Below are 11545 nucleotides of genomic sequence, written 5' to 3' on the forward strand. Positions count from 1 at the left end.
CGTCATTATCACCAAAAAGAAAGCAAAACACATATTCAAATATTTATCTTAAATGGAAATCATATCATAGTATTTCAAATAATATCTTCAATGAAGTTTCCATTGTTGCTTTCTCTCGCAATCTCTCACACATATATGATGTATCGATATAAAAGTATTGTATTTCTCTCTTAATCACTCTCTCTCCTTCTCTCTTGCAAGAATACAATGGAATAATCATCAATCATGCTCTCTTGATCATGGAGACACTCCCCAAATGTTATGTTTGATATAAAAGGTCACAGGAATTGCTATAGTGTCTCTTCACTATCCACTACAATCATTGTCACTTTCAGTCTTCACTTGAGTCTTCTAGCTGCGATATTCTTTGCTTGAGCTAGCTAAGAAGAGCCTTTATTTCCCTCTTTCCAAGGAACTAAAGTATTCCCAAGCTACTAAAATTAAATAGAACCTATATAGAAGCATACATAAGGGCACATAGACATACTGAAGCACACAAAAGCTAACAAAAGCCAAACAAAAAGCTCATAAAATCACATAATCAATGGAAAACCCACATCAATCAACCACAAACTATTAAAAACACCTTAAACCATATCCAAAATCATACGACCATAACCATGAACTCTCAAATAGAAGAGAAACAATGCTCTACAAAACCATATAGAGGCTAACATTACCAAATAGAACTCAAACAAAACCTAGTAGAACATCGTAAACCAATGCAAAAATCAAAAGATCTTCAACCAACTCCAAACTCATAACAAAACTCTTAGAACCACTAAGAAAAGAGGTGAAAACCTCAAAAACTTCCATTGAAAAAGATAGTTTAGCTCTAAAAAAGGACCAAAAATAGCCAAAAAAATCAAGCATTTCAAGCACTCAATAACATATCCCCACACTCAGCTTGGGAGTGTCCTTGCAACCCTAAAAAAAAGGTAGGATAAATAACTCATCCAACTAGCTAGGTATCCATCTTTACTAACACAAACTTAAACAATAAGCTAATGTACAACCTCAACCTTGTCTTCAAGAAGAGTGAATCTAAACATGTATGGAAGGAAAATAGGGGTGAAGCTTTAAATAGAAATTCAACTTGCTAGATCAAATGAATAAATTGGTAAAGTATATAAGAGGTTTCTCCACCAAATCTATTATGAATACAATAGAAAAATCTTAAGTTGTAAATACTGTAAAGGTCTCATGATCTTCAATTGAACGAGCTTCAATCAATTATCCACCATAATATCTATACTTTGAAGAGGATAAAATCACACGTATGAGAACATCTACATAAAATATACGCACAAACACACATATAACCATTCACAAAAACATAGTAGTCTAAATGGCAAGACCCAAGAGATAGAGAGTGAATTATATCACAATGATAAATCAATATATATTAGTATGGTTCGAGGATGCAATAATTTCTTCTTGAATTGCATGATTAATTTAAACCTCTCCGTAGCTTTGTTCTCATTGACAAAATAAGTAGGAGCATTTTGGAGAAACTATAAACAATACATTCTCTCCAAGAGATAAATATCCCTAGTGGGATGAGCAAAATAATGTAGCATATCCAATTGTGTAGTTGCATATCCACATTAGGATGAATTGTAAGCAAGGGAATTAACTTTTTGGTATTCATGTGTGACTAGTGGTATTTCATTTAAAATACTTTTCTTTCATTGAAATTGATATTAGATTATATATATATGTATTGTGTCTATCCTTCTAATCTTGAGAAATAACATCCATTTGAGTCTATTATTGATGTTATGCATGGTTTGATTATTGGAGAAGAAATGTACATAGGTAGGAAAAAGATAGAGCTTGTAGAGATTGAAGTATTTTTTAATGACCATTTTTATGTTATCCCTATGCAACATGGCCAACGGAGATTAGCTCCTGGCTTGGGTTAGTGCCCTTCCCTTTCTCTTGGTTGCTTGGGTCTAATCATTTGCTAGCTATTGTTGCCCTTTTTGAGGTTTTAGAGTTGGATTCATCTTGATTTGAGCTCCTAGAGCTTCTCTCCTTGAGCTAGTCATCCATTCGTATGGCGTCTTCAAAGACCCTAGCTAGTGCATCTCTTTGCAAGCTTGAGTTGCCTGCCAAGGCCTTGTAGAGTTCCTTACTGTGTATTCCATTGATAAACACGGTAAACACCACTCTCTTAGTGGGTCGTTCATTAGTTGGGATTCTCTTATAGAGACTTCGCATGTGAGTAAGATAGTCCTTGATGTCCTCTTCGTTACTCTGCTTAACATTCATCAGCCACACCATAAGATTATCTGAGTACCTAGCCTCTAAGAATCTCTAATGAAGAGACTCTTGAGGTTATTAAAATTGTTGTGTTTTGCAATGTCTAAGCTGGTGTACCATGTCCTATATCCTTATCGCCCAAGCATAGGCCGAAAGCTTGCAAGCATTGAGCGAGATCGATGAGGCCCTTAGTCTCGCATACTTGCTCTACGAAACTACACGGGTCGTTACTCGGCTAGTATTTGTCTAGCTATTTTGCAATAACTGCGAGGATTTTCGATTGGCTCTTGGAGCCTTGGGTAACTCCTAATCCTACAAGCAATGACATGCTAGTGCTACTATGCTTTGTTCTACCGATGTGTTATCTATTAGTCACTTTGTGAGAAGCTCACTCAACATTAAATCCACCTCTAGCGCTCTTTCCCTCTCTGTGTTTGATCTTATTTGATTTCTATTTGCTAGGGCTAGCACACGTTGGTAGGCTTCTCTCATTTCTATGTCTTGCCCGCAATCTCCTAGTTCGCTGTTGGTTGTATACCGCTATGATTTGCAAAGCTTTCCATGCTAGCTTTCTTTCCTCCTCAAGGTCCGCTTTGATGTCTTCTGAAATGGTCTACCATGGTGGTCTAGCCTGGTTTGCGTGTCATATTTATTCATCATCTGTTGGATTTTGACTAGGAAATCTCCCAGGTCGAGCTCTTCGTTTCTGCAGTTTGCGCTAGTTTCTGCCATGTCTGCAGTCTCTTTCTCCATCAAGTTGTTGATGAGGTTGATCAAGTCAGGTGGTGTTGCATCCTTCTATATGTTTGGCTTCCCGTGTTGCATCTCTCACTTGGTCCTACCAATTAGGGTTCTTGATCACCCGTCTAGGTTTAAGGGTTGTCTCCTATTGGTGGGTTCATTCGGTTTATTAAGTCTGAGTGTATTCCTTCTTATTTATAGACAATCCTCAATTTACATTCACTCAGCGTGTGTGTGGTCCTATTTTCCGTTTACTGTGGGAGATCAAACTTTCAGGTTTTTTTAAAAAAATACACTTCAAGTGTTGAAAACAATGTGGGTGCGAACATGAGATGATAAATGCAGCTTCTACACTCTGGTCTAAGTTCTTGATTGAATAGGGCTTTAGGCTCAATCACTAACTACTCTCACTGGTCAGTTTATGGCTTTAAGAGGGGCTAAAAGCTGACGTGGTTGTTAACGGTCGTGTCCATTCATTCGACTTCGATTTCTATGGTCAATCACGCATGTAAGGCTTTCGGAGTCTTCCCCTATTGCGAGAGGTGTTCTGCTTTGTCCCAGATGTGCTAAATTTGTTAGTTCGTTAGATTTTTGGTCCGATTTTGCAGTGTCCAACTCCCAGAATCGGACATCCAATTTTCAATTGTTTGATTTTCACGCATTCGATTCAAACTTGTCAAATTTTGGCTTTTGATTGTGATTTGTCCAATTCGGATTGGTCACATTATCGTTTGTCCGAGTGGTGGATGGGCTGAGTGTCCAATTTCGATTTTGGAGGTGTCCCTTCGATTGTTCGAATTGGATAGGGTGAATTCCTATGGGACTGGTTCGATTGTTCACAATCCTAGTTGGTTCGATTTTTGGAATTGGATGTGTAGCGTTTGATCGAACAGGTCGAGGTAGTCTAATGAGCAGAGATGATCAGAGGTGAGAAGAGACTAGAGAGGCAGTGCCATGCTCAACTAAGCTCTGATACCACATGTGAAAAGATGCAGGATCTAGAGCATGGCAGTGGCTATGGTGGATTGAAGTTGAAGACTAAGCTCATGATAACATAGACAAGATTTGACTTGTTACACAAGTGAATTAGGTTCCAAGATTGAGACTTGGACTCATAAACATGGAGAAAGGATGATTATCTTAGTGAGCCAAAATTCATTGGCATAAAAAATATTATCACCATTATACTTAAAGGATACTTCAATTGAATGATGTTTAAATGAAAGATTTACAATCAGAGAAATTTTACATCCTTGCTATCTCCATCATAATTAATATAACAAAATATGTGTGGTCAATATCACCAATGCTATCGAGACCTAAAACGCACCCAACATTAGCTCTAAGGCTCTACTTGGGTCTCTACTGTACACCCAAACCACCCCTCACAGTCTCGTGGCCAAGAGCGTCTAAGGGGTATAGTCCCCTAACCTCTTAATCTATATAACTTCATGTTTGTATGGATTATAATCCCATGGATAATACTTCCCACACTCCTCAAAGGGAGCCCCTTCCCATATTTGTGTAATACACCATGTTTTCACATGGAATATGAGCAAGAGTTCATAAAAAGTCGCTAGCCCCACAGGGACGCTTTCAGGACCCTACGAGCCCTGTCCGATTTCGGCAGCACAAAGGCAGGGACGATGAAAAATCGACTCGAAGTAGCGATTTTGGCCACACAAGCATGCAATGAGCTCTAAAATACAAGAATGGACACAGAGGAAGGCTTCTTATATACATGGTATGCACAAAAAACACATGTGGAAGATGATCAATCTGCCCAAGTCTTAAGGTCTCTGTCTCTCTCTCTCTCAAGCTCTCTCTCTCATTGCTGTAGGTGAAAATGAGCTTCCCCCTTGCTTTTTGGGGCTTAAGCCCTTGTTTCGTTCAGCCTTGACCTCTCTTATCACTCCCCTTTTGGCATTAACACATTTAAGAGCTCTGTTTTTCCATTTTTCCCTTGTTTGTGCCCTCTTTTGGCATGTTTTACAGTAGTAACCCTAAAGCATTTTGCTTCGATCTCTCAATCCTATCCTACTCTAAATGCAACAAAAATCAAAACCTAAATACTGAAATTATTTATCCTAATTGCCTACTCATCAAAAACCCCAACATACTTGTTTTGAAGATTAAAAATCCCAAATCTCCTACCTACATCAAGTACTAGTTTAGGGATGAAACCCTACTTCGATGCTCGATTTGAGGCGTGCAAGTGCTTAAGCTTGAATCTGTTTGTCCTAGCAATGGAACCAAAACGTAGTGGGAGGTCATGCTTATCTACGAAGACCCACACACTGCTTATTGCTTCAAGCATTCCAAGCGAGCACAAATGACTATCTCTCACCTAGCCGACGTGCCTTCGATCCCATGAGGGTGTAGTGAGCTTACCTTGATACCCGAATGAGTAGCTTCCTCCCTCAAGCAAGCCGATAGCTCCATGATTCGAGATGAGAGCTCGAGCAACCTCAAGCCTCCTCCTTCGAGCTCCATCCTCCATAGCCGTGCGCAAGAGAAGAGAAGAGAAGAGAAGAGAAGAGAAGGGAAGGGAAGGGAAGGGAAGGGAAGGGAAGGGAAGGGAAGAGAAGAGAAGAGAGGGGAAGATGGAGAGCTTCTTTACCATGGTCCCTCACACTCACACTCACTCCCTCACACTCTCACACTCCTCTCAAGGACACACAAGCAAGCAAGAAGGAGAGAAGAAGAGACCACTTTAGTCACACACCAAAGAATGAGCTTCTCATTCACTTTTTGAGTTTATATACAAGCCCTAAATCCCTTGGGCACCCATCCCCTTTTTACATGACCGGGAATCTTACCAAGGTCCTCATTACCTATTCCCTTCTAATTGCTTTATCCCTTCACCTATGCACGTCTAGATTTTACAATTTGCATAGGAGGGAGCTTGGCGCTCTTTTACAAAATTTTAGTGGCACATGCACCTTTGTCTTCGACTTGGCCTTTGAGGTCACCCTTGCGCTTTCGGCCTTTCTTCTCTTATTCCTTTGCTTGGTTGGTTTTTTGCATTATTCTATATTTTTGAATTTTCTTTTTCTCGTCTTGCATCGAGGTTAACACATATCTTTAATGTTATGAGCATGTCTTAACGCATACTCCTTGTAGACAGACCCACACCAAAGGTAATTACAAAAGGCTTTGCCAAGGGCATCTGCAACGAAAAGGTTTATGAGACCTTAGAAGGAAACTCTAATTTAAATTACTCCATCATCAATGTCCCTAATGAGGCTATTCATGTGGATGACCTTCACATAGAGCACAGTAGGGACAAACAAACAATGGGATCATCTAGAAAGCCATGTAAGGCAAACACTGATAGAGACTAAAGAGGTGATGGACTTACTTATTGATGTCAAGAAGCAACATCAAGAGTTGCTCAAGATGGCATAATCTCTAAACATTTCGAAGTTGTATTGCCAAAACATGCAATGTGTGCACTGTGATGGAGACCATCTTCCTTCAAAGTGTTACAGACCACCAATTATATGCACAAATTGTTATTGTTTGGGTCACAAAGCTGCATATTGCTGAGCCCCACAAGGCTCCATGGTTCTAATTTTGCCTATTAGTACTATAATCAAGGTGCTAATTATCATAACACAATCCCCACCTAGCCAACAATGACCAGTGGTTGGCATTATTGGCCCCTTTAGAACATCAAGTGATTGCACAAAGGGTGGAGATTGATCCTTTAGGAATACCTTGACCCATGATCATCACACAAGAGGCCAAGAATTAGGTTTCGGTGGACTCGATGTTTTGTAATTCGGAAGGATCAAGCCTTACTAACGTAGCTTGGTCATCGGACATGAGGAGGGGTAATAAAAGGCAGAACTCGGAAGATTCTCAGCCAAAGTGATCTAGCTCTTCTTTGTCAGAGGACACGATACAGGCTATCATTGCCCATGTGAGGAGCAATCTCCTTGAATTCTTTGACCATGACAACAATGTAGTAAAGGTGGGTATTCGGGTTGTCGAAGAGATGCCGACTTTAATATGGTTTAGTGTTGAGGAATATATCAAGGCCATTTTTGCAACCTACCTAGAGCTTAATCCTGTGGCAGTAGGCAATGTTGTTGCTGCCCTTTCAAAAGCTGGGAAATAGAGTCAAGGTAACATACACAACATACTCTTGCATTTCAATTCAATAGATGGCTAGTTTTAATAGGTTTTATCGTACAAGGATTTGCTAGTAGAGGTAATAATGTCTATCCTACCCATAGAAACAGGGAACACCCATTCCGGCCCTTAGGAATGGATTAATGCATTCTAGCATGCGTCTACTAGGTGAAATGCACTTGGAATGTTCCAGCCTCATTTCTGGGCCATTCCAATAGAGCCGTTCCCTATTTGGGATGGTTGTTCCCTGAAATCAGGTTGCAATGCCTCCAAATTTGAGGCATTTTAGATTAGGGATTGCCCCAAATTTGGGGCTAGTTGGCTGAAATGCAAATGCCTTTCCATACCTAGCCAACATTCGCATAAAATAGTCTCTTTCAGCAAGCAAAAGAAAATAAATCATGGTGCGCCTTGCACTCTTTTACACAAGTATTGACTTGCACTTTTCCTTGTGCGCCTTTCTCCTCGATTTAGGACTTTTTAGCACTTCTTGTATTTCCATATTTTTCTTGGTGTGCCTTCGTCTTCTGTTTCACTTTGCCTTGGCCCTGTCTTCCACTTTAGACTTTCTAGATTTTCCACCTTGTTCGTTTGAGGGTTAACAGTCTCCTTTTGAAGCATTATATGGTTACAAGGTTCAAGGGCCTTTCGCATTGTTTCATGATGATGTAAATCCTAATGCTCATGAAGAGGTAGAGAAGATGGAGGCTCTTATGAAGCAATGCAAGGACAACATTGAAAAAGCTCAAGAGATAATGAAGGCCTATGCAGATGAGAAAAGAAGACATGTGGAATTTGATAAAGATGAATGGGTTTTCTTGAAGGTTCCAAAATCCCATTATGCTTCTCTTAAGGGAGGACATAATAAACTCGCTCATAAATATTATGGTCCATACAAAATAGTTAAGAGAGTTGGGGATCTTGCCTATCAACTTGATTTACCTTCAACTACATGCATCAACAATGTCTTTCAGTATCTTAGCTCAAGAAGTATGTTGGCCCTTAAATCCAAGTTCTTGAAGAACTACCTTTTCTTGATGAAGATGGTTTGATCATTTATGAATGAAAAGATTATTGGTAAGCGAGGCCTATGGAAGAATCTTCTTGGAAACATGCTTCATATTTGGAACAATTTCTATGGCTTCTTTAAGAGGTTAGTTCATTCACTGGACACTAATCAGCTTGCTGTAATAAATTTCTTCATCAAAATTTGATTTTGATGGCATGGCTAGATAATACATATTGTACTCTACATTTCTATATCTCACACATGGAAATTGGACACTTCTACTTCAAGATATGGCAAGATTTGTACTGCAACCTATTTTGGACAACCTACAGTAGTTTGTTCCATTTACACGATCTTTCTTCATCAACTTATTTGGTCTTCTTCAACACGGACTTCTATTTCAACATGACTTCATCCATTTCAAGCTATTCATGTACTCATCCTTGTATCTTATTTCCAAATTCAGCTTTGAGGACAAAGCTTTTCTTGGCTGGGATGGCTTGTAATAGAGTAAAAGTGCCTAAATGCCTTAGCCAATATTTAGCCTACTAGGGTTGAGTATAAAATGCTAACTTGTAACCAGCTTAGCATCCGTTTGCCATTTTACAACATTACATGTTTAAGATCTCAACCTCCCATCATCTAAGAGGGTGAATACTCTTGGCCACCATAGCTTGGGGTGCATACAATGTTGTAGCCTCTCATCATTTGATTCTCATTCAACATTGGAAATTTCATTTCATGCCTAGCCATGCTTGCTATAGTTTCTTGGTTAAATAGTCTCTTTCTTGTATTTTTCAATTTAATAGCTTCCAGTGGGAATTAGCTTCTTTACACCATGGCACTACAACTATATCCTTGTGAATACACAAAAGCATCAAACTTATGGTAGGGTCGTCATTTTGACCACAGGAGAAAAGACTTCATCGAAGTCAACATCATGTTCTTGTTGGAAATTCTTACCTACTAATCTAGCCTTATAAGTGGACTTAGGGCATCCAAGGATACTTTTCAACTTGTATACTGACTTGCAAGAGAAGGCCTTCTTTCCACTAGGCAAAGGAACCAAATCTCATATATGGTTAGTCAAATTCCGACTGCTTAGTCCTATCCCATGAGTGACTATTATCGTTGTGCATGGCCTCATCATAAGAGAGAGAATCACCTACATTTGTCACCATAACATTATCCGTGAAGGGTGTAAAACACTCAACAGACTGATGTCTAGCTCTAGTATAATGTCTCAAAATAGGCTAATCCTACACAATAGATAGATCTTGGGCCACTGGAGCATCAACTATTGTAGGCTGTCTAGTTGGCTATACAAGAGTTGGAGGCTCCTCCTGAAAGATCACCCTATGTGTGCCTCAACTACCTACTCACTCTACTTATGCATATTTTCCTCATGGAAAACTATATCATGTGGCTGTAGATACCCCGACGAGCCTATGCATCCCATAGGCAATACCCAATCTCATCTACATCCTTGTAACAAAAAAAGATGCATTTCACAGACTTAGGATCTAGCTTATTGCGCTTGTCCTTGGAAACATGGAAGAATGCCTAACAAACAAAGATGTGCAAATGATAATAATGGAGGTTTTCCAATCCATATCTCCTTTGCAACCTGGCAATCAATAGCAGTGCAAGGGGTCATGTTAATCAAATGTAATATAGTAGTAATTGTCTTAGTCCAAAAGTGATATGGTAAGCCTAGTTGGCTAAGCATAATACAAACTTTCTTCTAAATCATCATGCTCATGCATTTGGAAATACCATTTTGGGGAGGGGTATAAGGGGCACTCAAGATGCTTAATACCCCGCTCATTGCAAAAATACTCAAAAGCTTTTGAGATATACTCACCCCCATTATTTGACCTTGGGGATTTTAGCCTATACCTAGACGGGTTCTCAACAAGAGCAAGCCAATGTTGAAAGGTAAACAAGACATTGTAATTTTTCTTAATAGGGTAAACCTAGACCTTATGTGAGTAATTGTTAATGAAGGTGACAAAGTACTTCACACCAGGATAGGGCTGTTGAAATATCAGAGTAAGAGCAAGAGAGTGTGCACAAGAGGGGGAGAGAGAGCTCACGTACAAGAAGATCTTGCTGAATGAGTTGTTCACAAGTACAACTAGTGCACTCTCCTCTACCTTGAGAGCGACCTTTAGGCTAATTAAAGCTCCTGGATGGCTGGGATTAGGGTTTCCCCTACCCTCCAATTCATTCACACCTAGCTATCCTTATCCACCCTTGCATATACATAGGGTTCACATGCCTATCTCTCAACACCCCCTTAATGCCAGAGTGGTATTGGACCACAAGACATGTTAATGTCCCCCCTCTAAAAAAGTGGGACGCCTTTATAAATCAAGCTACAGAGTTATAAGTAGAGGATTTGTAGATTTAGAAAAGTTGGAGATAAAGTTGGTCTCCGATTCTTTTGGTACTTCAAGGATGGTAGGACATTTACTGGTAATATGCCATGTCTTTTTACATTTGTTGCACTTCATTTTGTCAAGATATATTTTCCAATATTTATTGACAAGATGTCCCTTTTTGTTGCAAAAAGAGCATTTAGTGGATATAGTATGAACCAAGAGTTGATCACGGGTTGTTGAAGTGGGTGCTTGACTAGTGTTGCCTTCTTTTTTATTTCTTTTCTCCTCATCTAAACAAGATTGGATGGTGCTTTCCAAGTTTGGAATAGGGATATTTGTAAGAGTATTTACAAGGGTTGAAAATACCTTCTTTACAGCTTTTAAGAGAATTGCAATGGCGTCTTCATCATGAATTGGAGGTTGAACTAAGGATAGCTGTGTCATGAGCCCCTTCATGTGAGAAATGAACTTACCTAGATCTTCTCCTTCTTTATACTCCAAGCTAAAAAATTTGATCTTAAGGAAAAGTTTAGAGTTCTTTCCTTTAGCACCATAAAGCTTTTCAAGCTCATCCCATTTCTCCTTGGTAGTGGAGAGTTGGTGAATGTGATGGATTAGGGATTCATCTAGATGAAGCATGATTATGGCTTGGGTCCTTTCATCATCTTCTGCATTAAATGGGATTGATGGATCAATAACCTTGGTCCCTTTGATGAAGGGCAAGTAGCCCCGTTCCATCATCTTATACTTTACTAGTACTTGCCATGGATGAAAGTCTTTTCCATCAAACTTACGAATTTTAGGTCTAACATTGGCATAAGCCATGGCCATGATAGGAAGGTCTTATTGATTGCTCTAGGCAATGGTGCTGTCTAGTCCTTTACACAACAACCAATAAGTGTGGAAGCAAAAAAGATGATTAATAAGTAGTAGGCTCTAATGCGACGTGTTCCGATATGAGATGAGGGATGAGGACAATGGTTTATGTGTTTATAGCCTACACATAGCC

Source organism: Lygodium microphyllum, chromosome 1 (genome assembly GCF_053477565.2).
Source record: "Lygodium microphyllum isolate KBCC chromosome 1, Lygodium_microphyllum_v1.1.10, whole genome shotgun sequence".
Lineage (NCBI taxonomy): Eukaryota > Viridiplantae > Streptophyta > Polypodiopsida > Schizaeales > Lygodiaceae > Lygodium > Lygodium microphyllum.